Source organism: Coenobita brevimanus, chromosome 100 (genome assembly GCF_032717465.1).
Source record: "Coenobita brevimanus isolate Jiangsu-jjx chromosome 100, ASM3271746v2, whole genome shotgun sequence".
NCBI classification, from domain to species: Eukaryota; Metazoa; Arthropoda; class Malacostraca; order Decapoda; family Coenobitidae; genus Coenobita; species Coenobita brevimanus.
In genome coordinates this window covers 26413053-26439816 of record NC_137053.1, presented here as the reverse complement: position 1 = coordinate 26439816, position 26764 = coordinate 26413053, and the positions used below count along the sequence as shown (strand labels likewise).

The 26764-nt window shown below is 40.7% G+C and overlaps 1 protein-coding gene and 1 pseudogene across 1 annotated transcript in view; both read right to left on the bottom strand.

The window, feature by feature from the left end:
- The window catches only part of LOC145414612 (synaptogenesis protein syg-2-like), a 1004755-nt gene that overhangs the window by 477383 nt on the left and 500608 nt on the right, over nucleotides 1–26764 (bottom strand). The gene's annotated exons all lie outside the window — the stretch shown is intronic.
- Nucleotides 7985–26764, bottom strand: part of LOC145414527 (uncharacterized) — a 65284-nt pseudogene continuing 46504 nt past the window's right edge.

Here is a 26764-nt window from a genome sequence, read left to right as displayed (position 1 = left end):
TACTTGCAGCAGCAGCAAGACCATTCTGCCTTTTGATCCTTGTCTTTCCCTCGCTTATAACAATTATAATTAGTTTCTTTATCCCCAGCTGACGCTAAATTATTTTCAGCTGTAAGGAGGCATGACAAATTTTGCTCTTTTACACTAGGCAATAAAGAGGACCGAATCATGAGTTTATAAACTCTTACAGTGCAAAAGCACACACACTTTTTTTTTTCTTTAATGTTATACCTTTCTTTTTAAATAAACCGCTATGCCCTGCTTTACTGAAAATTCTGATTCGGAAGTTTTGAGATCAGTGACTTGTCTATGAACCTTTGCAGTTTATTACGCTTGCTAATAGTTTATGCACTGAGGATACTATAGTCGCGGCGCTCGACTCTGAGGTTGTTATTGTCGTACCCTGGCAACCTACCATTCAAAAGTGCGTCTGATTTCGTGTATAATATGAGACACGTGATTTGTGCATAATATGTTCTTGTATAATAATATTCCTGTATAATATATTCATGCATAATAATATGATTCGTGTATAATATGACACGAAATCGGATGCATTTTTGAATGGTAGGTTGCCAGGGTACGATAATGACAACCTCAGAGTCGTGCGCCGCGACTATAGGCAATGGCACAAGTTTGCATTCTCCAAGGAGCTCCGACTCGGCAAATTTCGAGGTTCTTTTTTTTTATATTCATTCACCGATAGTCCTTTGGCTAATATTAAATCATCCACAGATTTTTCTTAATGGAAAAATGGACTAATGCAGTGTAATAAATATGTGTGTTTCAGTAAAAATTGTCTCCTTGCTTGTTGATTAAAACATTTAAAATAGCCCATTGACTTACGCCGCCTTCCCGCTTTCTGTCGTCGTCGGACATGGAGACATTGGAAACGGAAATAAATGACTTTAAATTATTTCCTGATATTGTATTATTTTATAAATAATGATGACTAATTTTAATTGTTTATTGTTGTACTCTTCTTTTCAGGTTTACAGTACTAAAAAATTATTGCGCGTTACCATACTAGATTTGAACTCCGCAAATTATTCCTGACTGTCCCTGAACGATAGTTGTGAAATTTCAATTTGTTCCGTTTAGGATTTCCTATTATCATAACTAACTGCTTTCTGCAGTTTTGAAATATACCTATACTTTGACATTAACTTATTGTTTTCTGTAACAGTTCTATATAATAGATTTCATCTTGTAAAGATATAAATAAGAGTATGTGAGCTATCGCTGACCGAAATCTTCTTGATACTCTGCCGTCACTTCTTAGGCCGACTGTACAAACGCATTATTTTAGTATATAATTTACGACTGCTCAGAAAGTTAGGTCTCTCTCTCTCTCTCTCTCTCGTTAATTCCTTCACCACTAGGATGTATTTTCAAACTAGAAAGCGCTCAGAGGGCGCATATCTCCGTCAATGTCAATGCCATTAAAAAGGATCCGGATTCGGATCCACCTCAAATTTTAATGAGTTCTTGCTTGGTCCATGGCCCACCTTTCCAAAAAATTTCATTGAAATTCATTGAGAACTTTTGGAGATATTGTGTGAGATACTCCGAATCTGGATCCAGATCCAGCCCAAAATTTATTAATTTCTTCCTTGGCCCATGGTCCACCGTTCCACAAAATTTCATCAAAATCCATTCATTACTTTTTGAGTAATCCTGCTAAAAGACAAACAGACAAACAAACCAACGCTGGGTAAAACATAACTTCCTTGGTGGAGGTGATTATTTTTGCTACTTCCGTGCGACTTTATTCAGCTTAAGAATGATTCTCTTATGAACGAGATAATGGAGGGTATATGTAACTACTTCCTTGTGACTTTATTCAACTTAAGAATGATTCACTTATGAACGAGATAATAGAGGGTATATGTAACTACTTCCTTGTGACTTTATTCAACTTAAGAATGATTCTCTTATGAACGAGATAATGGAGGGTATACGTAACTACTCCAGTTAATGGAATCTCCCCAAACCTGCATAAAATCATCCGATGGCAGCAAGAATTAAAAGAAAGTTGGACTGAATAAAAGAAAATGAACTACGCGAAGGAATAAATGCACTAAAGCAAAGTGACAGGGAAGAAGAGGTGGTCAGAAACAGTGAATCGGTTTTTAAGTAGACGTAACCGAGGGGTGTAATTATATAGAGAAGGCTATCTTGTTGTCTCGTCGATGAGAGAGACACCAGGAGAGAGTAATGGCGAGGCGTGTAGGAGACATCAGTGTAGGCCTTCTCTGTTCTGTTATTCTCTTCGTATTTTAGGTGGGATGATGAAATAGGCACACTTGGGTTGATTTCCAGCATATTGGTAACATACTGGATGATTTTTCTTGTGTACAATACAGGTTTCTCTCTTCATTCCAGCAAGAAGGAAAGGTATAAGTTGACAGACAAAGGCGAAACAGTTTACCTGGGCAGGGTGTAAGCACAGAAGCACAGTTCTTGAGGACAACAGGAGGGACTCCATCAGACCCATATGCCTTGTTAGCATTAAGGCCATTGATGGCAGAAAATACATCAGCTGAAGAAATTTTATGTCAGCCATGAGGAAGTCAGAGGGGGGAAGTGATGGAGCAACAGCACCGGAATCGTCAAATGTGAAACTGGAGGAGAAAGTTTGAGCAAAGAGATCTGTTTTATAAGTAGAGGAAGTAGCTACAGAGCCATCAGTATAGAAAATAGGAGGGAAGGATGATGAAGTACAGTTGTTGGAAAGGTTTTTGGCAAGGGGCCAGAAGGAGAGGGAAGAATTCGAGTTGGAGAGTTGAGAGCATATAGTACAGATGAAAATAATTTTAGCAGAGCGAAGAACAGACTTAGTACGATTCCGGACAGAAATATAAACAAGATGTGATTCAGGGGTGGGTTGGCTCTGGTACCTTTTATAGGCCCTCTCCTTGTTGCAGACAGCATTACAATAAGCGTGATTAAACCAAGGCTTTCTTCCATTAGTCAAAGGATATGAGAAGGGAATGTATGCTTCCATGCCTGAAAGAATAACCTCCGTAATGCGCAATGCACACTCAGATGGCTCCCGGCCATGGAAGCAATAACCATTCCAGGGAAAATCAAAGAAGTACTGCCCGAGGGCCTCCCAATCTGCAGCTCCAAAATGCCACAGTCGACGTTTCTTTGGAGGGTATACAGGCCGTACCGGAGAGATAGGACAGGTTAAGGTAATAAGGTTGTGACTGGAGGAGCCCAACGGAGAGGAAAGATTAATAGTGTAAGCAGAATGATTAGTTGTAAGGAAGAGGTCAAGTACAGTATGTTGAAGCTCTCTACAAGGCGGTCAGGGATACGGGTAGGGTGCTGTACAAACTGCTTTAGGTCATTAAGGAGAGAAAAGATGTAGGCTTGTTCACCAGGTGGATCAGTGAAACGAGAGGAGAGCCAAAGGTGGTGGTGAACATACATTGAAATCTAGAATGGAGATTTCAGAGAATGGAGAAATGTATAGAATGTGTTCCATCGTAGAAGTAAGATAGTCAAAGAATTTTTCATAGACAGTAGAATTTGGAGATAAGTAAACAGCGCAGATATATTTAGTCGGGGAATGACAGGAAAGCCGAAGCCAGAAAGTAGAGAATTCAGAAGAATGAAGTTCAGGACCACGAAAGCAAGATAAATCGTTGTGCACATATACACAACAACCACCTTTGGCTTTGAAATGAGTACAGATAAAGTGGGAGGAAACAGAAAATGGTTTGCTGTCAGTTGCATACCGTCGTTACACATAGTATTGTGTTATAGCATATTATGCCTACATATCGCTTGGTCACACCCACTGTTATACCAACGACAGTCATAATGTATTAATACATACATATACACATTATAATTAATTTGCAAGTTATTTAAGTGAAGTATATAATATTGTTACATAATTGTATGAATATTGTACTGTATAATTGCAGTTACAACGTGTTAATGCTATTGTAGTCACATCATTTTAATGCAACAGTTACGCAGCTGCGACTGTAACATAGCATTGTGTTAATGTGTTGCATAATTGTGTTGGCCATAAAATTTTAGTTACATCTTGTTAATGCAACTGTTACATACTTGTGTTTGCCAGAAAATTGTAGGTACATCTTGTTAATGCAACTGTTACATAACTGTGCTGGCCATAAAAATGTTGTTACATCTTGTTAATGCAACTGTTACGTAATTGTGTTGGCCATAAAATTGTAGTTTCATCTTGTTAATGCAACTGTTACATAATTATGCTGTCTATAAAATTGTAGTTACTTCTGTTTAATGCATCTGTTACATAATTGTGTTGGCCATAAAACTGTATTCACATCTTGTTAATGCAACTGTTACATAATGCGGTTGTGACAAATTGTAGTAACATAAATGTGGCAATTGTAACATAACTGCAGTAATGCTAGCGTTTGTAGCTACATAATTGTAGGAACTGTAACATAACTGCAGTAATGCAAGCGTTTGTAGTTACTGTAAATAACTGTAGCAACTGTAACATAATTGTAGTCATGCTATCGTTTATAATTAAATAATTGTAGTAACTATAATATAATTGCAGTAATGCAAGATAATGCAATCGTTTGTAGTTACACAACTGTAGGAATTGTAATCTAATTGCAGGAATCTCAAGTGTGGTCATTGTAGCTATATAACTGAAACTTGTGTTTATAATTTAAACAGTCATAGCAATACAATCATATTATGAATCAGCCATATTTGATGTGCCTGTTTATTTGAGACACCATATGTGTATTGGCTTAGTTATGTGAGACACCGTAGGTGAATTAGCTTAGTTGTGTTGCACAGTCTATATTTAAATGATATTCCATGTAACCCCATTTTTTTATTTTATATAAAATTATATACAGTATATAATATTTACAATGTATACAGTGTTCACTTAGTTTCGTTTGTACCACACATCACTTGATACTATAGTCCTCCAAAGGTTGTGAAGTCAACTTGATATGTTTGCTCATTTTTAAATTCACCTTTAGGTATAGGTTGTAAGTACTAATGTGACTGGGTATACCACACTGTTGCTAGCACCATTTGTGTTAGGCATTTCCACTTGATTTTCCTTGTAACTGTAAAATGAAGGATACATGTGTACTTATATTTTGATTCTCTGGTTTTACTAGATTTTCATATGTATGTATTATAATTATGTTCATGTAAGGATATATATTGCCTGCCACTGTGTATATACGTAAGGTAGTATGTAAATTAAGTAGTACTGTTAAACTAATAAAGTAAATGTTCGGCTCACTGATATTAAGTGTGGGGTGGTGATGATAGTGATGTTGGTTGAAGGGTGTTGGTAGGTTTTGATTTAGGTAGGTCAAGGTCCTGGTATAACTGCGTCAGCACTCGGTGTCGTCACTGTGGGGTAGGCAAGCAGGTGAAGGATAACAGGCTCGTGTTGTTGTTGAAGATCAACATATCAGCATCATTTTGTCACCACATCTAGGTTCAAGACACTCGCTTGCCTCCTCCTGGTGGTGGAGATGATGGTAGTGGGGGTCATGGTGGAGTAGGTGGGGGAAATTCAACTGTGTTGTTCCTTACGCAGGTGTCACTTCATTCACTTTCTTTGTTTCTCTTTCTTGTAAGTTTGATTTTCTTTACTTGTCGAGACTAACTTGTAGGCTTGTAGAGTTGCTGATAGACGTAATTTATCGCTGCTATTGTTTCTAGTAATCGTGGAGTTGCGGTTGAGGTGGGTAGGCGCGATTAGGGACGAAGTTAAGGAGCATAGATGCTCTGCTAGCTCCTGCTCTCTGCTTAGCTTGTTTATTTTTTGTTCGTGTGCGTGAAGTTGCCAAATTTTGCGTAGTCGTAGATTATTTTGATTGGAGTTTGCTCGTTGATTGTTGATTGAGATGTTTATCGGCCTCGTTTACCGCTTCACATCAGTCTCAGTGAACGTAGTTTATCATAGTTTACCGTTGTAGCGATTCAGGGGTGTAGTCTGCTGCGTATATCAATGAACATATAAACTAATATCAATGAGTGTAATTTATCATAAAAACTCGTAAGGCAGTTTGTCGTAGTTTAACATTTTTACCACTGTCACCAATGTAAGTGAACGTAGTTGGTTCGTTGTTACTGCTGGCCACCAATGTAAGTAGACGTAGCTGAGGGGTGTAATCCTGTAGAGAAGGTTATCTTGTTGTTTCATCAATGGGAGAGACACCAGGAGAAAGTAATGGTGAGGCGTGTAGGAGACATCAGTGTAGGCCTTCTTTGTTCCGTTATTCCTTTTGTATTTTAAGTGAGATGATGAAATAGGCAGATTTGGGTCAGTGGAGTTTATTGTGAGACAGTTACTTGAACAAAAGTTAAGAGCTTGGCGTGACCCATGTAGCCTATGGTTAGCAGTTTATGCTAGCTGTTGCCCTCCTACAGTACTTTACTTTCACTCTCCTACTCCCTATCGCTTTCTCCTTGTCTAACTCTTGTTTTCTCCTGTACAACTCTATCTGACTAACTTTCCTACATGTGATATCAAACTTATATCTTCCTCTAGCTTCTGGCTAAAGTGTGTGGGCATACGTGTGCATATGGTTGTGCGTGTGTGTGTCTGTTACATTTCTGGCACATGATCAGAGGTGTTTGGCATTCTTGATTAGTCTTGGGTAAGGGGATGTTTCGTTTTCTCTTCCCGGAGAACTCAGCCATAGCTACCTGTTTTACATATTGTTACCTGTAGCTATATAGTTACATACCGTAGGTATATATAGTACTGTGTTATAACATTATGCCATACAAGTGTATCTCTCACTCTGAGGAAGGCCAAACTTAGCAAATTCCTACATAAAGGAAATTGTAATATATCACGAATATTGTGTTCCTTCATAGCTGTAACGGCCTGGGTGAGGATATGACATGATGTACTTTCTAAAAGGCCCCACGTATACTTGGACCGACCTGTTCAGCTGCCCGCACAAACCGGTCTATTCAGTGAAAACCGAGCGTGTGTGAATTGTTGAGGCTGCCTGAGCAAGCCGCCTGTATGATCGTTTCACCAGCCTATTGCCAACAGGTCGACTCCATTCGGCCAGTGTCCGGTTTTAGGTCGGTTTGGGTTTGTATGAGCACATAAGGCCAACAGTTTCAATCTTGGTCCAGCACTGAGCAGCATCCAGTCAACATGTCGGTCATAATGTGTGCAAGTGGAGATCCATCCATCATCCAATTCTATGTTGCCCCATGAGGAGCGTAGGAGCCAGGGACTAGGCAAGTTGGTCCTGACATTTAAGATGAGAGTATCCAGCCTCACTCATCCCTGAGTGGCATTACATGAGCAATAAACCCCAATCACCCCTTGGATATAAACCTTCACCGGCTCAATCCGATTGGAGCACCATAATTACCCACTACACCCCCAGGCGCCATAATATGGTTATATGGTTACCACCTGGCATAGTAAATGGTTTCCTGGTGTACAGATAACCATTTGGCTTGTCACTCAGTGTAGTCACCCACAGGCAGAAGGAAGAAGAAAGAATGAAGGAAAGAAAGACAGAAGAGGGAGTGTAAAGTCACACGTAGGCAGAAGGACGAGGAAAGAATGAAGGAAAGATAGAAGAGGATGGAAGGAAAGAAGGATGGAGGAGAGGAAAGGGCAGACACCTGAGAGCAGCACTGCATCAAGTGAGTGGATGGTGAGTGCCCCTTGGAAGGAATTCAATGAGGTGTATAGAAAATCCATGCCTATGGAAGATTTGGCTTGGCCTGATGTGTCTGACGTCTATAAATTAAGGCTGCGGAATTAATAATAACAGTTACTCCTACCTTTAACCTTAAAATTTCCTTCTTCGTTATATTTACCTGCTGGCGAGAAGCTTCAACACTAATCGTGATCTTTTGTGTCAAAGTACCCTGCCTGTTCTTCCCCAACCAGTCTATTTTTTGAATGTTAGTATCAGTTAATATCTCTTTCCACTTACTTTTAAATGTCTTTTCCTTCTATTTATTTTCCTTTTAGCCCAAACATGGTAGAGACATCTCTTAGCTTTCTATTCCAGTTAATACAGACGATTTTATTAATATGACTGAGTGCAGGAACATGAGGGCTGATACTGGTACCATCATCCCTCTGTGTTGTAATGGCTGCTTCAATCTTCTCTGTTTCCACAGGATCACACATAACCATCTGCACCTGACTGTGCCTCACAAGGACTAAGCTGTGACCATAAGGCTGCAGTTAACGTATGTGGCCAACATCAGGTCACCTGAATGTAGACTGTACAGCAGTTACCCCTTGCCACACCAATATATGATGTTATTATCCCCATCCCACTTAAACCGCGAGAAAGGGAAGAAAATCATAATTGTACTGATAATGTTGTATTTTCCATGTGATTACACAAGCTACAGAAATAAGTCAACATATGTTTCAACACTATTATATTAAATGTTTTCAGGAGAACATAACTTGGTTACAAAAATCGAGGGGCAAGCTTTAGCGATTTTACCTCCTCAAAGAAGCAAAATTGCCCCTTTGGGGGTATTTACCCCCAAGATATGAATCACTGTTATATGGGTCGCTGGATAGGGCGGCTTGAGCATGAAGGGGCCCTTAAATTATGCAGAGTACCTGTGTGATCTTTGATTCGTGGGGAACCAAAATGTGCCAATAATATGATCAGTATTATTTTATTATTATAAAACTTTACAGAATGTTGATAATTCACAGACATCAGCTCATGACAGTAATGATGAGTAACTTTGTATGATGATATAAAAAACATGCTGGTCGTAACGTATTAAGAGCTCTTGGCAAATACAGATTATCGTCAGTCCTCGGAGTGGGGCATGCGAGACAGCAATTTGTGTCATTACTCTCTAAATATCGGATGAGTCTGCTTCCTGACATCGAAATATATGATTTTCACTGAATATTGAATCTGTGCTCATTGATTCTTAACGAAATCATGCTATAAGTCAGAGATAAGGTCAAAGATGTCATGATTATCACTTAACTTGCAGTTCTCGTGTATTTAAGAGCAACGTACTGTTTGCAGCAATATATTCTATTGATTATAGGCAACTGCAGTTGTTTGTACTGTTTGCAACAATACATTCTGTCGATTACAAGAAAGTGTTCCAATACATGCAGCTCATTGTACTATTGGCAACAATACATTCTGTCGATTACAAGAAACTTCGTTCAAATACATGCAGCTACTTGCACTGCTGGCAACAATATGTTCTGTCGATTACAAGAAACTGCGTTCAAAAATACGCGGTTGCTTGCTTCCCCCCTACCACGTAAAAAATATGCAAGGACAGCTTCTAGTGATTTCCTGATAAGCCCACACTGTTATTTACGTCCCTGACATATTTTCCACATCTCACCATAAACTTGCCTTATTCTATGAAATATGGTAACTTAAATCTGCTTCCACTCCGTACCTTCTTTACCCCTGCACAGTATTTTACTTTATACACGGGTTTTATTCGCCCCTGTGTAGAGTACAACTCTCATGTGTGGGAAGGTTCACCACATACAGCACTTCTCAATAAGGTGGAGTCAAATGCTTTTCGTCTCATTAACTCTCCTCCTCTTACTGGCTTGCTTCAACCTCTGTGTCTTCGCCAAACTGTTGCCTCAGTATCCCATTTCTATCGCTACTTCAATGGTGTCTGCTCCTCTGAACTGTTTGCTTGCATCCCTCCACCTATACGACGGGTGCTTAGCACCCGTCTAGCAACAAACTCTCATCCTTTTCTGTCCAACTCTCTAATGCAAGAGTTAACCGTTACTCTCAGTCCTTCATTTATGTAACAGGTCAACTCTGGAACTGTCCTCCTCTGTCTGTATATCCTACTTCCTATGATCTTCAGTCTTTCAAACGCAGTGTGTCCAGGCATCTCGAAATGAACGGATCCTAAATTTTGCTCTCTTTTGTATTGTTTTATTTTTGTTTTGTTTTTTAAGGAACTGTTTTCCGGGCTCCTAGCCATTGGTTCCTTCTTCCTCGCATTAAAAAAAATAATAATAATAAGGCGGGGAAAGAAGTAGTATGCGGACTTCGTGAATTTGCAGAAAGTATATGACAGAGTGGGTAGACATGGTTTGGGGAAAGTATGAAGAATAAATGGAGTAAATGAGTTGTTGATTGCAGTGAAGAGTATGTATGACAGTGTTATGGCTGCAGTGCGTATGGACAGTGAACTGAGTGAATTTTTCTATTTGATGGCTGTGTTGAAACAGGGATGTGTTATGTCTGCATGGTTGTCCGATCTGAATATGGATGGAGTTATAAAAGAGATACAAGGTAGGGCAGTGGGTGTTGGAGCAGCCGTAATGAGAGAGGGCAGTGTGTAGGAACTCCTTATACTGTTGTTTGCACATGATACTGTGTTGTTATGTGAAGATGAAGGGTAGCTGCAAGGCTTGGTGAATGAGTCTGGGAGAGTGTGTAAGAAACAGAATCTAAAGGTGAATGTAGGGAAAAGTAAAGTTATGGTCTTCGAGAGAAGTGAAGTCACTGAATGCACAGTGAGGTTGGATGAGGAGGAGATGGAATATGTGAATGCATTTAAGTACGTAGGTAGTGTGATGAGTAAAGATGAAAGTTTAGAGGGTGAAGTGCTTGAAAGGGTACAACAAGGAAGAAAGGTTGCTGGTTCTTTGAAAGCAGTAATAAGAAACAGGGAACTGAGCATGGAAGTGAAAAAGTTACTGCATAACGGTATTGTGATACCAACTCTAACGTATGGAAGTGAAGGTTGGACCTTGTTAGAAGGACACAAGTCAAGAGTGAAAGCAGAGGAGATGAGTTATCTGAGCGGAGCATTTGGAGTTACATGGAAAGACTGACTGACAAATGAGGAAGTAAAGGAGCGTTGTGGAGTGGATGTAGATGTGATAAGAAGCGTTAGGAGAAACACACTGTTGCGTTTTGGCCATGTGGTGAGGATGGAGAGCAAGAGACTGGCGAGGTGAGTGTATGTGAGTGAGGTGGAGGGGGAGAGAGGGAGAGGGAGGCCAAGGATGAGATGGAGGGATAGAGTGGAGAGGTATATGAGAGAGGGGTGTGTGAGCTGGGGGCAGGGCTGTGAAATGGCGGTAGACAGGGATACATGGAGGCGATTTGTTTGTGGCCACCTCTAACGAGATTAAGGCGTCTGGCAATAGACAGATATATAAAAATGAGACAGCTCGTATGATTGGGTTCATCTGTAAGGGTGCATTTTTAACATGCTAAGTTTCACATCATATTATACCCGATATGATTCATATGTCTTGCTACTCTCCACAAAGTCCACTCTCCTCGTGATGGGTTTACCTTCCCTCCCTCCTCCCGTACCTTTGCCTCCTCCCAATAGATACTCACTAGTCTGTATGCTGATGATGGACGAGAATCTGTTATTACAGATAGCGTTGTGTTGTGTTAAGACCAGCGTGTTTGTGTCATCTGAGAAAAATCATTCGTACTTACTGTATCGAAACTTCATGGCTATTCATGATCAACGCCGTGTATGTTTTGAGGCTTTGCATACTGCTGATCAGAACAAAATATACACATTTTGGATATTTGCTAGAGATCATGCAGGTAACCTACGATGTTGCCTCTTATACAATGCAACTCTATGACGTCCTCAACCAGGCCATTATCATAGACTTAAAAACAGTCATTGTAGACCATTATACATGGAAGTCCCTTGAATGTTGAAAGTTTACCTGAGCCTTCAGACAATAATCCGGATAACTACCCAGCAATCCATTATCATCTGCAAACTCAGAGATGCAATAAGGAAGTTAGAATGCAGAATACCCGGTACGAATGTACGGAGAACTGGGCGCAATAGGGCGAGTTTAGCCTGCCATTAAGAAGTGCCATGTAGTGTTATCTTTCCATGTGCTGTGCAGTTGTTATATTTTAGTCAACGCAGTAGGAAATATTATTCTTAACAGGTACATTTGACAGCAGAAATTTGTTTCAGATTTGTGCATGATATGTAGTGTTATCTTACCTCGTGCTGTGTTGTTTTTCTGTTTTAGTTAACACAGTCGGAAATATTTTTCTTGACATGTACATTCGATAGCAGAAACTCACATCAGACTTGTGTATGATATGAATCGGTCATCTGGTAGTACTGTGTAAAAATAATAATAATTAAGAAAAAAACATTAATAACACAGACCGTCAGACTGTAGAGGTAAAATAACATCGTATTCAGATGTCATCTCATCATCATCACGATGACTAGATTACCGGATCCTATCATAATAGATGCAGTAGACTGTATATTCATATATCTCTATGACCGTAAGGCACGTATTTAAATGACAGGAGTAATGACTATATCCAACATATATATATATATATATATATATATATATATAGATATATATATATATATATATATATATATATATAGATAGATAGATAGATAGATAGATAGATAGATATGTCTCTATCTATATATATTATCTATCTGTCTATATCTATCTATCTATATAAACACACACACACACACACACACACACACACACACACACATGGAAGCACTTTGCTTGGGAGGAAATGTGGTAGATTTTATGGCAGGCTAGGGGTAGTCGTGATGCACATGTCAGGAGTCATGGCATAAAATATTGTAATAAGAATTATATTTGTACATTCTACGGTAGAAGTCAGGGTATGAGATTTGACTTTACCAGTTGTGGTTGATTATATCTTGATCGCAAAAGTGATGGTAGTTGATGTTTTTGGCAGAGAGAGAGAGAGAGAGAGAGAGAGAGAGAGAAATCTTGCAAGGTTTGAGGGTGTGAATGAGGGAGGAGCGGAGGGTGATGTGAGCTGGCAGTAGACAGGCTCAGTGGAAATTACAGACATCACAGCAAGAAAATCACTGCAAAACCCCGAGACTACGACCTCTCCTCTCTTTCTCTCTCTCTCTCTCTCTCTGATCCTAATGACTGCACTTGTCTTCCTCGTTCTTTTTCATTCCCCTTATTGTTTCCATCTTTTATCGTCCAGCGTCATTTTACTCTTTCTTTTTCCTTGCTGCTTCTCGTTATCAGATATTTTCCACTGCTAATGACTACTTCATTTCTCTCACCTAATTCACCTTTCTGTTTTCCCTTGCTTTTAAAAAAGTGTTTCCTTGCTTTTCAGTGTTCCTCGTCTCTTTTCATGACCTTTTCCATTCCTAATGATCTTCCCGGTTCCCTTTCTCCATATTTTTTTTTTTTTTTGCTCCCGTTCCTTTCTGAGCATTCACTTATTCTCTCTTTGGCTTTTTTTTTTATCTCGCAATGTCTTTTCTTATCTTTACATTTCATCTTCACTTTTACACCTTACCTCAATCGTTCGTTTGCTATACCCCGTTTGCAGAGCAATGGCGGGGATTACGTTTTACACGACGCGCACGCTGTGTGTGTGTGTGTGTGTGTGTGTGTGTGTGTGTGTGTGTGTGTGTGTGTGTGTGTGTGTGAACAAAATAATTAACTTTTCATCCGATTTTAATCAAGTTTGAAGTACTCGTTGAGGCGCAGAAAGCAGGTTGACTTACCGTTGTTAAGAACAATAAGTTAAAGATCAGGGTCACAAGGGTAGGTGAAACTTTCGCCTGGCACGGTCAGTTAAAAATTTTTAATCAAATTTACACCAAATTTAGTGAAAAGGTTGACGGTAAGGCAAGAATGGACTGCTTTGATTTTGAGATCAATTAATCAAAGGTCAAAGTCAGACTACAAGGTCAAGGTTCGATGCGTGGTCTGTATGTGCACGAAGCAACTAACGAAGGTTTTATATGATTTGGACCAAATCTTGTGGAAGGGGTGACGATCAACCAAGGGGTTAACCTTTAGTTTTGTAAAACAACAGGTCAGTATCTAGCACATGAGACAAGGTCAACCAAAACTGTTCTTTATCCGGCTTAGACCAACCTTTGTGGAAGGGTTCAGAGTAAGACAGAGATAAGTTGGTCTGATTTTGAGATCAGTCCATGACAAGGTCACAGTGCAAGGTCTGCTCAAACAATTTTGATCCGATTTTAATCAAACTTGGTGGAAGGGTTACGAATCAGGCAAGGATGAAGTAATGTGAGTCTGACAGCAGTCAGTCAAAGGTCAAGATCACAGGTTGAATTCAAAGTCAAATGTTCGGCCATTATACTAATTGGCTGGCGCGGATACTGCACTCTTTGTCTCTTCTTATATTTCTTATTCCTTCGCTAAACTTTCCCTCTCTCACTTACAAGGTTTATCCAACTTGCGGTTCAGTTGCTATTTTGTCTTTATTTTTCTCTTTGTCTTTTTCTTTTCATTCTCTCGTATTTTAATAACTTTTCTGATTTCACTTCTTTTTTAATTTCCCTTTTCTTTTTTCGGTGCTAAATTTCTCCCTGTTTCACTTTTATCCTCTCCACTTTCCCTACCTCTTTTTCTGTATCCACTCTTCATTCAGCCTGTTTACCGCTGAATTTTTTTACTTACCCTCTGTTCGTAGTTATCTTCGTTCTGTTCTCATCATCATATCTTCCACTTCCCTGTTACATTATTCTTAATTTATTTCAGTTCCTCTGTTCTTCCTCTTTTCTTTCATCAGCTTTCCCCGATCTCAGTTTCTTTAACTACTGAAAGTTTTCTTTTCCATACAGTTAGCATTTGGAAGGAGGTGAAAAGGGTGCGAAAGGGAGAGTCTGGGAAGGAAGAACGAGTAAAAGCAGAGGATGGAAGGATGTTAATTGAGATGGATGCAGTAAGGAAGAGATGGGCAGAGTATTTTGAAAGATTGTGAAATGTAGAGGAGGAAAGGGTGGCTGAGACTGTGGCGGATGGAAGAGTGCAAGGAATAAATGTGTTGGGAGAGTTGAATGATTCTTTGATCACGAAGGAGGAAGTGGAGAAGGCAGTAAAGGAGATGAAAACAGGGAAAGCTGCAGGTATGGATGGGTGTGCTGTGGAATGCCTGACGGGTGGTGGAGTGACTATTGTTGACTGGTTAGTAAGATTGTTGAATGTGTGCTTTGAGAAAGGTATGGTGCCAATTGACTGGGCAAGTGCTTGTGTGGTCCCGTTGTATAAAGGCAAGGGTGATAAGTATGAATGTACTAGCTTTAGGGGTATAAGTCTGTTGAGTGTTGTAGGTAAGGTGTATGGTAGAGTGTTAATTATGAGAGTTAGAGAGGGTACAGAGGGAGTGATTAGTGATGAGCAGTGTGGCTTTAGGAGAGGGAGGGGATGCGTTGATCAGGTGTTTGCTGTGAGACAAGTGTGTGAAAAGTATTTAGCGAAAGGCAAGGATGTGTTTTGGGCATTTATGGATTTAGAGAAAGCGTATGAAAGAATTGATAGGGAGGCTTTGTGGACTGTGTTAAGATTGTATGGACTTGATAGTAGGTTACTGAAAGGGGTGAAAAGTTTTTATGTAAATAGTAGAGCATGTGTAGGAGTGGGAAATGCTGTGAGTGATTGGTTTCCCGTGAGAGTGGGGCTGCGACAGGGATGTGTGATGTCGCTTTGGTTGTTTAATATTTACATGGATGGTGTTGTAAGGGAGGTGAATGCAAGAGTTTTAGGTGGTCTGAGTCTGGTAAATGTTGATGGTGGAGATTGGAATCTGAAGCAGCTGCAGTTTGCAGATGATACTGCACTGGTGACTGATTCAGAGGAGAGATTGAGACAGTTGGTAGAGGAGTTTGGAAGGGTGTGTGAAAGGAGGAATTTGAAAGTAAATGAGAATAAGAGTAAAGTGATGAAGTGTACGAGGTTGATAGATGGTAGGGGGATGAATATAGTTTTGAATGGTGAGTTGCTTGAGGAGGTAGATTGTTTTAAATATCTAGGGTGACATGTTGCTGTGGATGGAAGAATAGATGCAGAAGTGAAGTTTAGAATAAATGAAGTAGGAAAGGTGCTGGGAGGAATGAAAAAAGTGTTTAAATGTCGTTCTCTTAGAATGGATGTAAAGAGAAGGCTGTATGAGGGTGTTGTGGTACCGAATGCATTATATGGGGCTAAAACATGGAATATGGGTGTAGCAGAGAGGAAAAGTTTGAATGTAATGGAGATGAGGTGTCTGAGAAGTATGTGTGGAGTGACGCGTATGGATCGGGTGCGAAATGATGAAGTGCGAAGGAGAACTGGAGTTGTTCGGGAGATGGCTGGTAGAGCTGAGCAGAGGGTGTTGCGATGGTTTGGGCATATGGAGAGAATGGATAATGAGCGATTGGTGAAAAAGATAACTAGATCTGATGTGAGAGGTGTAAGGCTGAGAGGAAGACCACGAATAGGATGGATGGACAGTGTGAAGAGAGCGTTGGATGCGAGAGGGATGTCTGTTGAGCAAGGAAGAGTGGCTGTGCGTGACAGAAATAAATGGAGAGAAATTGTGAATAAATAAGTGATGACGCAGCCCTGAGGGGATATTCTCCCGCATTTGGTCTGATCAGCTAGTCAGGTCAGGTGCGGGTAAGGGGATGGGTCTGTTATGATGTGGCAGGGGTAAACCAATTCTGCTGTCGGGCCCTGCTGCGGATGTCCCTGATTGCATTGCGCAGTTGACCCTTGTGCGGTGTGGTGCGGTGAGGATCTGTCCGTTCTCCCCTTTGGGGCTAAGATGTGAATGAATGTGTTTGAATGGATGAGTAAATGGAGAGTGTGTCGTCCTGTCTCGGCTACCTCCCTTTCCTTGGGGGAAGCAGCCTAGGTATATAGATAGATAGATAGACAGTTAGCTTTATTCCTGATTACCCTATTTTTGTGACCCTACTCCAACCCTACCTTTTCTCAGTCTCGTAAGGCTAAATACGTCTGTTACCATCTTACTTTGTACTCTTCTGTGTGTTCCCTCAAATACTCTCCACCTTCACGTTTACTGAAATTCTCTTACGCATTTCTTCATATTCCTTTACACAGTATTAAAAGGAGATACGGCAGCAAACAGTTCTGCCCTGAATTCCCCAATACATGACTTAATTTTTTCTACGGTCACGAAAGAGAGAGAGAGAGAGAGAGAGAGAGATTGATAGACAGATAGATAGATAGATAGATAGAGAGAGAGAGAGAGAGAGAGAGAGAGAGAGTCGATGAAAAGAGATACGACAACCTAGAAGTAAGAAGAACGAAAAGAGGAGTAGAGGGAAGAAATAAACGGATAAAGGATACAACAGAAAGACGGAGATAACAAAACAGGAAAAAGAAGAGTCAAGAGAAGCTGTCAAGAACAATGAAATATAAAGATAAGAAAGAGCACTCACAGAGCCCAACACTCGCTCACACCAACTGGTTTTAGGTCCGAATATTTGACTGAGACCTTGACCCTCGACATATTACCTTAAAAATCGAAATACATGTGCATAACCCTTAACACTTTCGCCAACTTTGACTCAGATAGGATCATGACTTTGACCTGAGTTTGATCTTTGACCTTTCCTTGTGACCTAGAAATTTGATTTTTTTATTGTTCTCACAGTCGAATCTCTGTTTACTTTTCAGTTAATGCGAACTCTTCCACAAAGTTTAGTCTGCACAGAATAAAACTTTATGTTAACCTTGCCATGTGACCTTGACCTCTGACCACGTTTTGTAAAACTGTAAAGGTCAACCACGTGGGTGATCCTCAACTCATCCACCAAGCTTAATGCAAATTAGATCAAAACAGTTTTAGTTATTTTGTTCACACACAAAACGACATACACAAATTTGATCTAGCCCTGTGAACTTGACCTTCAACTAATTGTTCTCTTTCCATTTCGTCGTTCTTGCCTGACTCTTAACAATTCCACAATGTTTATTTCAGATAAGACCAAAACTGCTTCCTGACTTTGCTATGTATCTTTGTTTTTTTTTTTGTTTTTTTTACCTTTCCCTGTGACTTGATATTTAACTGATTGTTCTCAAAATTGAACCTTTTATTCTTGCTTTAACTTCAACCATTTTAAAAGGATTTAATCCCAGAGGTAGGCAACTATGGCCATTTAGCCCCGCTAGGTTACAGGTGCGAGCTACCACCCCCGGCTAGGCAGTCCCGGCCGAGGTTCGAACTCGCGACCTCCCGGCCACGAACTAGGCTCTCTACCTCTGAGCCACCGCGCCCCCCAACTATTTTAAAATGTTTGGTCCAAATCAGAGGAAAAAACTTTTTATATAGACCATGGTTTGTGGCCTTGAACTTTAATACATTGTTATCAAAACAATAGCCTTATTCCTGGTCTTTAACAGCATCATCATGTCTGGTTATAATAGGATAAAAACTGAGTTATTTTGTTGACAAGCACACACACGGATCGAACTTTGACTGTGCCCTGTGACTTTGACCTATTACAGATTGTTCTCAAAACTGAATCACTTCACCAAGCCCTACCTTCAACCATTATCCCAAGTTTAGCCTCAGTTTAATAGAAACCGTTTAACCCTTGCAAGTCAGTCTTCTGGTGTAATTTTTGACCCCAAACAATAAATATTTTTAAAAAAAAATTTTAACTGAATTTATCGATATATAATTATTCAAAGGGATTCCATGAGTGCCCCTCTTTTTTTTTTTTTTTTATTATTGTAGTTTTTTGGGGGTTGAAAAAGAAAAATAGAATATGATTCATTTTTTTTTATAAATTCAAAAATAAATCCTTTTCTATGAAATATAACTCTGCTGATACAATACAACCACGCCAATAATGTATATAATATCACCATTTCTTTGAAAAGTTATATATAGGTGTTGAGCATATAAATTAAAGGTGATGCCTTTAGCCTTCTTTGGTGAAAACAGCAACGAAACACGTATCTACCCTATCCTACAGCTGATGAGCATATGAGCAGTCCCTTGGTACCCAGTGAGTCAGGAAGCTACTGGTAGAGCCAGCAAGTTGCCGCATGTCACTTGCAGATGTCGACATTTTTTAAATTTTGGAGGTCAGAAAACACCCCAGAGGACTAACCCAGGGTTAAGTTGATTTATCTGGGTCAACGTATGACTTACCCCTGTGGCCTTGACCCCATACCTATATTTGTCATTTTTTAAAAAGTATCGATAAAAGCTAGAGTACAAGCAGTGCCCTACATCGCCAATAAAATAACTGTTGTGCTAGTGACACAATATTCTGGTTTAAATATTGATAGTGGTAGTACCATTACCTTCAACAGGTGGTGTTCACAGCACAAGTCTAAACTGGATAGTAACTGTTTAAGTTGACTTTACTAGGTCAACGTTTGCGTAGCCACGCAGCCTGACCATTGATCTACTGTTCTCAGACAATCGGTTTTCTCATTGCTTGACCTGTAGCCTTTCCACCAAGCTTGATTAAAATTGTATATAAACGTTTGTGTTGTTTTGTAAACACACACACACACACACACACACACACACACACACAGGTAAAAACATAATACCTACTTTAGTTTCGCGAGCAACGGTTTAAAAAGGAGGGAGAAGCAGTTATAGAAACAGACTTAAGGAAGAAAAAAGTACAATAGTACAGCAGAAGGCGGGACGGAAGATAGTAAGGAAAGTAGAGAAGAAGGAGAAAAAGTGGAAGGAAGAAAATAAGGAAAGAGAGGAGGTAGGCAAGGAGAAAGAAAGAGAAGTAAGGAGATAAGGAAGAAGGGAGGAAGGAAGGGAAGAAGGAAGGAATGAAGGAGGGAAGGCAATCAAAGAAGAAGCAAATAGGAATGGTGTGAAGGAAAATGAGAACGACTTGGATGAAGGAAAGGAGGACGGGAAAGCAGAGAAGGAGGTGGAAAGAAGGAAGGAAGAAGGAAAGAAGGTAGGGAGACAAGAAGAAAGAAAAGGGGGAGGGAATATATGAAGGAAAGGCGGGCAAGTAGGAGGAAAGAGGGAATGAAGAAGGAAAGGAGGTAGGGAGGCAAGAAAGAAGAAAAGGGGATGAGACATGTAGGGAGGAGGAAAGACAGGCAAGGAGAATGGAAAAGGGAAAGAAAACTTGAAGGGAACAGGGAATGAAGGAGAAACGAAGGAAACAGGAAAGGAATGAAGTAAGAAAAGACGGGAAGCAGGCAAGGGCGAGGAAAGAAGTAAATTAGACTGAAACAAGGTAGGTAGGAAGAGACCGAGGAAGGAGGGAAGGGACACAAAGGCGGTGGGGAAAATAGAAATTAGAGAAAGGAATAAATGATGAAATGAGAAGAAGGAAAGAGGGATTAAGAAGAAAAAACAAAACTTTCTGATTGGCAGAAGAAAGCAGAAAGGGAAGACGAAAGATTGGGGAGCACGAAGTCAAGAATAGGGTGAAGACTGAAGATGAACGAGGCAAATGTGTTTGCTGGTAAGGAAAGAATAGTCACGGATGGGAACAAAATAATAATAGATAAATACTAAATACATAACTTGATATTCAAAATATTTAAATACCAAATGCATTACCCATTTTGAAAATGTATTTAAATAATAACTAGATTACATTAACCATGTATTATACACTTCAAATGCATTTTCAAATACTTACCGGAAGGTAGACTTATATAAAGCTATCATCCCTTGGTAATTTTAGCTTAGGATCACCATTTCCACGCTTTGACAAGGAGCTAGAGCTAGGCAGCCAGAGTGAATGAGGAATTCTGGACAGATAGCGTAGCATCCCTTAAGAAGGCTGTGCTTTGCGAGAATTTTCTTATTCCGTTCGTTTCCTTCTTTCGTTTACAAAGGCTCCACCATGCTGGGATGCCTGGGTTACCTTATGTCGGCTCTCCACGCTGCTCCAACTCCACCAGCCTCTCTCTTCACTCCCTAATGCCTCGTCCCAAATCTTTTTCGGTCTGCCTCTTGGTACTCCATCCTCAACGTTCAATAAACCCCTCACCCTCTGCACCCAGTTATCATCCTCCATCCTTTTCGCATGTCCATACCATCAGCATCTACCTTTTCTACAACACATATACATTTAAGTTCCATCTTTCCTCTCAACTCTTCATTTGCAATCTTAAGCCTCCACCCTCAGGCCTGTCCTTCAAGGACGCATGACACATCCATCTAATCATTTTCTTCTCTGTAAGTTTGAGCATAAAAATATCCTCCTCCTTCCTTCTCTTATTGTCCAGTATCACTATCGTACAACATTACATTCCTAACACATTCTGCATACAAGGAGCTCGTAGCATGAAGATAGAGCACTCTCAATGTCAGGAGGAGCAAAAACTCCCTAAACTTCTCCAAACTATTCCACATTCGAGGACACTATTTTGACCCACGCTAACTTTGGTCAAGTGGCCTTTGCTTCCCATATGACCCAAGTGGGTGGTGTTCTCAGTAGCTTCATTAAATGATGCGCTGTGCCGGTTGAAGGTAGTTGGTGCGTGCTCCTTGGCTAGGTTTTTCATATAACACAGGTGTGGGCTATAAAAGTGTTCATGAATGTGTTACAGTACTAGACATTTTTAGTGCATGGAAAAAAATCGATGTTTTGCTGCCAGGAGACTGGGAGTCGGCCTGCTGCCAGCCCCCCCCCCCCTCCCCGCCACCGCCCACTGGTCAACGGACATCGGGATCCATCCATTATAATCATGCAACTATATTTTTTTTTAATAGTTGTCTTTAGTTACCCATGGAGAATTACATTATTTGTTTTTTTAGCTTTTTTTTTCTTTTTCTTTCAGACTGTAGTGTTAAGATTAGATTTTAAGTCCATACTTTGTAAACAACTCCAGGTATTTTTTTTTTTAATTTCCAAAAACTGGTACACAATAGTGACCACGAATGTGGCAGCGTACAAAAAAAAAAAAAAATCGAATGTTTACCAGGGTTAATCATGGTACTGAGCTAACTCCGGCTCCACCTCCAGAACATAGATTAGCATGTCCCACACACTATAAAACTTACACACACATTCAAGAAACCCTCCAGGAAGATCAATTCTTTCCCACCTCTCAGCTTCTGTAAGCTCTCCTGTACGTATTGCACACTCAAATTCAGCATTATTTTGCAGCCTGTCTCCAATACTCCTACATCTCTTATGTGCCCACTTCTCACTAACACTGCACAAAACAAAGTTATTTTAGACACCCTTGTGGCAAACTGCACATAGCCACACTCCCTCTGCTTTAACAGTACCGCCACCAGCCGGAGATATCATTCTTGATTTTTTAAAATCTACATTTACTCTTCAACCCTTGTGCCCCATTTCTCCTATCCACTTCCTTTCCTCCACTACCCTTCCATTCTTCGCAATCAACAAGTCATAGTATACAACACCTTCCATGGAAGTTCAGAGGTCATACGAGGGGGTTTCATGTACCATGATAAAAACAATGACTTAAAACTGTCTCCTATTGCATACTAACATTCACGGAAAATTCTTCAATCAGACCTTCGTTCAATCTCACCTGGGTACTAGTACCCTCTTACATCACCATAATCACTCTAACCACAAGTTCCTCAATCCCAAACATTCCCATTGCCCGGCTCACTACCTCCCTAGGCACTGTGTCCTTCAAATGAACAAAAACAAGTACAACTCTAACTTCCTTCCTATATATTTTTATTCGTCCCCACCCCAGAGGAGCTCAGGGAAGGGTATCATTTTCACTCTGTTTGTTTGTTTGTTTGTCTGCCTGTCTATTAACAGCTTGAGGAATAAGCTGCTGCTGCAATTTTGACAAAAATTACAGGGATGATCACCTGATTAAATTTTGGGCCAAATTGGTCCAAAGCCCAGGCTGTAGGCCCCAAAAATGTAAAAAAAGAAAAAAAAAAAGGCAGGGGGGGGACAAGTAAAAGTCGTTTTTTTCAAATCTGCTTGCTATAACATGCCTCATTACATCAGAGGGGTTATCCCCCAGTTAGCGGTAGGGGGGGCAATGTCAGATGAGTTGGGCCTAAAATTTCAAATGAGTTTAAAATCGTCAATTTCCCCCCTATTTACTTCATATTTGATATGTGACATCTTCGACTAGATGTTGTCACGAATTGGTGCGAGCGTGTTTATAAGTTCATGACATTTTTGTTTCAGTGTGAAAACCGCAAATTCTAGTGGAATTTCCACTAAGTATCACTCATTTCAACCGTCCTAGCATTCACTCGATTGGGACGGTTTTCAGAACATTTTTCACTGTTTCATAAGTGATCATCCTTGCGAACGACATTAGCGCCTTCGCTGAGTGATTTATTATGAGCGTATGTCGCTCACTTTCTTTCAGTTGACCGTTGAGCAAACATGGCCGACCCTCGCCCTCTTTCATAATTCGAACTTAGTCAGGCTTTGATCGTCGTGAGCGAGTTCCTGAAATCTCCACCTAGACGGTGAATCAGCGAAGACGTCTAGCGTGTTTGCAGCGTCTTTCCTACATAATGATGCCCAGTCATTCCGCTTAGCCCCCTCTACTGACCAGTATTTCTTTTTGTTTTTCGTAGGTTTAAGTTTAGCTTTTGAGTGAGCAAGTGAGTGTATACTCCTTGATATTTTGAATTCATTTTGAGACTCATGTAACGTAAAATTTATTCATTGTGATTAATAAATTCACAGTTCTTTTTCTTTGAGCTCAATGTAGTCAAACTCGTGTTTTATTTCTCCACAATTAGCTTATTTAGTTGCCACTCCTAGTTTGCACAGACGCTTCACATTATTCATAACTGGTACTTAGGCCAGTCCTTTTGTATTAAGCTTAAATGCTTTGTGCCAGCCAGGAGTTAATGCACCTGCAAGAACCTATTTATTACTATTAGTATTAGTTATTGATTGTCAGGGGTGGAGTCACTTTCTCGAGAGGCTAACAGTACTACAAACAGCACTCATGAGTAATTAGTCTCTGCTGTGTACTGTTGAGAAAGTTTTCAAATTCTCGTCCTTAGAGAATCGGCGAAGTAAGCCGGCATAAAGCAAAACTTACTGCTTGATTTCACTAGTCAATTTTTGCCCCTATTTACAGGCAACATTTTAGCATTATTAATTTGTAAATTTATAAAACCTCGTGACATCTGGCGACCTCATTCCAGGATATTAACTCCCAGCTCTAAAGTTATTAACGAGATAATACTCACTCATAATTAGGTAGTTATCATTAAAGTCTATAGGCACTATCTTACTGGTGATTAATGATTCATTTATATTAATTTTATGTAATAGTTTCCAGAGTCAGTTATTTTTTTATTTTTTTATTTACCAATTTAACTAGATAAAATTGGTCACCACTAACCTGTGCCTATATTCTTTACTCTTGATTATTGGCATTTCTCTGCAAAATAGCAGTCAGTACTTAGTCTTTAGTTCACTCAGACTGAGTTAGCATCATGTCTACCAATGTCTTTGTACAGGAAGCTAAAGATATGGGGCTTAGCGACCCTGAAAAAGTCAAAGAGTATGTACTCTCTCGGTTTAGTTACGAGCAGCAATGTGAGAACGATGCTAGTGAAGAGTGTCAAATTCAGTAAGGAACGCGAAAGAGAACGCGAACACGAGCGAGAACAACGCAAATAGGAGCAAAAACAACGCGAATACGAGCAAAAACAACGCGAACTGGAGTTAGAACAACGTGAGAGAGAACATCAACAGGAGCAAAAACAATGCGAACTCGAGTTAGAACAACGTGAGAGAGAACGTGAATACGAGCGAGAACAACGAGAGAGAGAACGAGAACACGAAAGTGCCGAGCCTGAGGCACGTGAGAGACATGAACTTGAGATGTTGAAGCTCAAACTAGACTCCTTGGCTTCAGACACATCTGGTGCAGCTAACCCAAGCTCCTCGAGCGCTCTCCCTGCACATGTTCTGGCGACCCCACGCATCAAGCTTCCTCCATACAAGGAAGGCAAGCGAATCGAGCCATTCATAGCTCGTTTTGAAGACATGGCTCAGCTGTACCAGCTGGATGAGGCAGCTGAGCGGCTCCAGTTTCTTAGCTTGTTTGAGGGCCCTGCCCTCGATATTCTCCACAGAAATCGTGGAGACAATCTCACATATGAGATGATGAAGGCCGCACTCGTCAAAGCCTACAGTCTCACAGTTGATGACGCCAAGAGTCAGTTTATGACGGCGCGTTTACAAGAAAAAGATACTGCCGTTCAGTTTCTTGATCGGCTTACTGTTTACTTAGATGAGTAGATGGAGAAAGATGAAACTCCTTCCACACGTGAATGGATAATCGACCTTATGTGTGCATGCAGCTAGAAAAGTCGTGGCCTGCTGAGCTTAAGGTTCAGCTTATAATCTGCCAGGTAAGGGATGCCAGCCAAATGGTGAACAAGGCTGACGCATTCTTCACTGCATACAGGTATCAAACTCGTAAGCAGCACACCTGGAACAGGAAAGCTGACAAACCTGGGAAACCGTCTCAGCAACAAGGCAGCTCTCAGAATAATGGCCAAGGTCCAAACAAACCGCAGAAGAAGGACCAGGGGCAAAATACTCAGAAACCTGAGTGGAGGTGGTACGACAAGCAGAACCCTAACCAGCAGCAGTACCGGTATATCAAGCAGCAGCAGGGCAAGGACAAACCACATAACCCTCAGTCAGGACAATCGACTTTAGTATACCGGAGGCAGGATGCAAATGCAGCCTTCATTCCTCAGCAGCAGCACGGTGGGGTCATCCCTAGCAGTACAGGTACTTCCCCACAGTTCTCTAGTCCCCCAGTGACAGTGAACTCTCCTCCACAGATGGTCAGTGCTCCATCTCCCCAGACAGTGAGTACAACACACAAACACATTCCTTCTTTACCCCTGCACAGTTATTGACTCTGTACAGTGGTTTTACCCGCCCGTGTGTAGAGTACAACTCTCATGTGGGGGGAGACTCCCCACATACAGCTCTTCTCAATTGGGTGGAGTCAAAGGCTTTTCATCTCGTTAACTCTCCCCCTCTTACTGGCTCCCTTCAACCTCTGTCTCTTCGCCGCACTCTTGCATCTTTATCTCTTTTCTATCGCTACTTCAATGGTCACTGCTCCTATGAACTGTCTGCTTGCATCCCTCCACCCTTACGACGGGCGCTAATGCAAGAGTTAACTGTTACTCATAGTCCTTCATTTATGGAACAGGTCATCTCTGGAACTGTCTCTCTTTGTCTGTATTTCCTGCTGGCTATGATCTCCAGTCTTTCAAACGCAGTGTGTCCAGGCATCTCGAAATGATCGGATCTTGAATTTGGCTCTCTCTTGTATTTTGCTTTTCTCTTGGAAGGAACAGTTATTGCGTGCTTGTGGCCTATGGTTCCTTCCTAGCATTAAAAAAATATATATATCGAAAACATGCTACTATCATAGTCCTAGAATGTTTAATATAAGATGGGGTGACTCCAGTGTTAGAACCAATAGATGCCAAGATTTGGGTCAAAGAATGTGCTTGAATAGCTAGGTTATTTCTTGGTAGCCCTCCGTCTGTGAAAAAGCAATTAATAACAATTTTTAAGTAAGCATCTAGTTCTCAGGGCACCATGTTTGCTGCATCATTAATTCAGCACCCTCATCAGTTGCTGGCTGCTTCCTCCATAGGCCCTCCCACAGGTAACAGTGCCTACCTTGTTCAGCCAGGGTTTGTGGGAGGCATTCCTATGAAGGTCCTGAGAAACAATGGTTCCTCAGGTTGCTCTGTCAGGCAGAGTCTAGTTCAGCCTGAGGAGTACACAGGTCGACAGATCCACGCTAACCTTATTGATGGATCAGTGAGATTGTTCCCTGAGGCACGTATCCAGTTGGCATCTCCATTTTACACTGGTACAACACTCGAAGTTGTCATGCCAGAACTTTGTTTGACGTTATTATAGGCAACATTCAAGGTGCCAAGTCTAGTTGCACCACAGATGACGCTACTCAGACTTCGGCTGCAGTAACACAAGCTATGGCTGAGGC